We start from the raw sequence: 3400 nt of genomic DNA, 5'->3' as shown, positions 1-3400 counted from the left end.
GGGAGGGGGTTGTGGTGGTATATATAAAACAGTGTGGGGAGGGGGTTGTGGTGGTATATATAAAACAGTGTTGGGAGGGGGTTGTGGTGGTATACATAACACAGTGTAGGGAGGGGGTTGTGGTGGTATATATATAAAACAGTGTGGGGAGTGGGTTTGGTGGTATATATAAAACAGAGTGGGGAGGGGGTTTGGTGGTATACATAAAACAGTGTGGGGAGGGGGTTGTGGTGGTTAGATAAAACAGTGTGGGGAGGAGGTTTTGGTGGTATACATATAAAACAATGTGGGAAGGGGGTTTGGTGGTATACATAAAACAGTGTTGGGAGGGGTTGTGATGGTATAGATGAGAACGTAGGGGGAGGATGAGGTATGTTGGCGTTGAAGTATATATTAGGAGTCATTTTCGGGGCTCGATGTTCGGGCCTGTAACGCTTGTACACAACTTGAACTCTGTTTACACCTGATACAATGTACTCATTTAACGTCTACCATTAAGATAAGCAGACAATAAAAACATACCGGCACAAAGTAGTACCCATACAAGACTACAGCTCTGGCGAGTGACAGTACTTCCGGAAACCTGCCTCAGCTGGAGGGGAGCCTCGGCGGCAACCAATGATGGACTAGTCGTTACCCACACTAACTAAAACCACCCCAGAATGCGGGGGCAGCAGCAGGAATGTAATACATGTACCTCTAAGAACCGACTTAGGAAATAGTTCCAGATACTCAAATGCTACAAGGCAGATTTTTATTTTTTTAACAGAGACACACCATGTACTACATTAGTCCGTTTACCGAGATCCAGCATTGCTACATGGTTTTAATAAAGTTCAAAGTTGTAGTATATCCTTATTTGAAAAAAAAAAATACCTCGAGTGAGTTGAACATTGAAAAGTCCTGTAAAGTTCTGACAATGACTGTCAATTTTGTATAACTTGATAGAAACGTTTTTGCAGCAGATCGGACATTTTGTTTTGGCCTTGACGACCTACATCTGTCACAATCCATAACATTGAGAGTAATCCATACTTGAACATCTCAACCCTGCACATGAAAACATTTCAAACTTAAATAAATTATTAAAATATATGGAAATGAAACAGAAAATATAGTACTATAGGGTAAGTGCGAGTCAGTGTCAGGTTGGGCTGTACCCGGATAAGTATTAAAAAGCCTGACAGCTGATACATGGTACAATACCATTCGTTAAAGAAAGTGTCACTCAATTTTTTGGGGCTTAATACTTGTCGAAAGATGATAAAACAAGCAATTCCGTGGGTACTATCCTTTATAATGCAGAGAACTGCTATTAAAAGTGTTAAATCTACTTTTTTGATTGAATGACGTGATGTTTTGTAACTAATTACACAATTACTATTCTTGACACGCAGTGACGTCAGAGTCGATAAAAGTATACAGTTGACTTAAACAAACTCAAAATGATATAATCTTAAATGTCAAAATGTTTTTATCACAATCTCGTATATTTTTATCAAGATAAGGTTATCGCTGCGCCAGTATCTCCAGCTGCCGCTTTGCCCGTTACTAGGTACCGCTAGCAGACGATACACCAGCTTCCTGTTTCGCCGGCCTGAACCGGAACAGGTCAGTTTTTCATACGATATTGACCAGATTTTGAAGAATTAACCTTCGGGACGTACACTTGAGTTTAGGTATGAATTAATTGGTTTTTGTTTACTTACCTAACTACGACGGAGCTCTAATCCCATACACTAAAAGGAACCCAAATTGTACAACACAACTTCAGTCGGCCAAGACTTACAACCGACTACAGGCAGCCATAGGCTATCCAAAGGCAGATATTGCAAATATGCGAACAATCTGGTGAGGCGAAGAAATCTAATATCGCAGAACCCCTATCCTTATATGTAACAGATGGATGACGGCGGTGCTCACGTGAAATCCCCCAGTGCATCACTGATACTTCCCAAATAAAGATCCCCCATAGCCAATCGCTGTGCCTTGTAGAACAGGAGCGGGGATCCTCGCGCTCTCAACGTGCATCGTCTGCTTATATCACCCATAACATCGTATAACTGATATACATCAACGTTATACTTCTCTTCAAAGACGTCTGATCCGTGATATATAAAATCCGGTATCATATTGATGCAACAAAATTTGTTTCCATTAATATTTGTTGTTTGATATGCATCATTTGCAAAATGACGTAGAAGTTGTTTACAAAATATCAGTTTTCATATTTTATTCAATAAAATAATTTAGAGTGCTAGCTCTTATTTCGGTTTATTTAATATTAAAAACACTTTGTTCACTTATAAATGAAACCTTCTATAGTTGTGGCACCTACCTTCCTCGAAAAATCCCCTGTATGCCGGCTAACCTGACGTTGTCTGAGAATATAAAGTGTGAGGGGAGATTTCACCACCTGCCGAGACGTCACCGGAACAAATTACGATAGGCATTAAGCTTCGTGCTACACCGCATAAGTAAACACGCGTAAGCAGGTTCGTTCCGTTCTTGGTAATTGCGTACACGTGTAAGTTGTGATAAGTTTGTACACACATACATGTGTCAGTTGTTACAAGATTAGTATACCTATACAGATAGATTGATCGGTAATCACCGTTCTTATGTCAATCATTTACTTAAATGAATTACTATACCACTGCTATATAACACCAATACATGTTATATAACATTAATAAACAACACTGCAATAACACAGACAAGCCAAAACATGCATCATACTGTTCATAAAACCAATATAATAGTACACTGTTTATCATTTATGACATAAACCATAGATTTAGAAAATGCTATTTGTCGAAAACATGTCTTTTTTTAGTTCCATCAATCAGCTAACATGAATTTAATATTTACAGCCACGAACTTTTTCCTATTTGTTAAAAGCAGTATTTAAAAGAAAAATAAAGAAATGATGTCTCGTATCGAACTAAAAGTATCATAACTATTTTTTGTTGCAATTTGAACACTGACATTCTGACCTCTTTTTGAACATAGCAGATTCTCTTACCAGAATAAGTATATAAGATGCTGTTGTTATGAATCGTACTATATATATTTTTACAACTTGTTTAACCCTAAGAGAGCGTTGGGGTAGTCCTAACTAAAACCTAATGGATTGTAACAGTAAGCACAAGTGCACTTCTTCATATTGTTCTGACTACGTCACATAGATTCGCGAAAGCTTAGGAATTGTCCGGACAAACAAATGACTAATACAATACCTCCATAGTTTGGAGTTATTTTAAGTGAAGTTTCAATTCTGATGAAAAGTGATTATTTAATTCAAACTACAGCGATTTCAAAACATCAAGTTGTTTCAATATACGCTGTTTCGTCACTGTAACACTGGACCACTTTGCGGCATTATTTGCCTTAAGTGTCA

General features: G+C 38.1%; 1 protein-coding gene across 16 annotated transcripts in view; it reads right to left on the bottom strand.

Moving 5' to 3' along the window:
- Window positions 1-2439, bottom strand: part of LOC110445868 (twitchin-like) — a 191456-nt gene extending 189017 nt beyond the window's left edge. For 14 of the 16 annotated variants that reach the window (XM_021490699.1, XM_021490768.1, XM_021490743.1 and 11 more), the window contains exon 1: window positions 1710-1819. The gene's annotated coding sequence lies outside the window, so the exon portion shown is untranslated. Of the gene's footprint in view, window positions 1-1709; window positions 1820-2338 lie in introns of those variants that run through there. The other 2 variants (XM_021490707.1, XM_021490820.1) reach the window with 2 other exon arrangements.
- Between the last annotated feature and the right edge of the window lie 961 nt (window positions 2440-3400).

This window comes from Mizuhopecten yessoensis, unplaced genomic scaffold, assembly GCF_002113885.1.
Source record: "Mizuhopecten yessoensis strain PY_sf001 unplaced genomic scaffold, ASM211388v2 scaffold267, whole genome shotgun sequence".
Classification (NCBI taxonomy): domain Eukaryota; kingdom Metazoa; phylum Mollusca; class Bivalvia; order Pectinida; family Pectinidae; genus Mizuhopecten; species Mizuhopecten yessoensis.
This window is presented reverse-complemented; position numbering and strand designations above follow the sequence as displayed.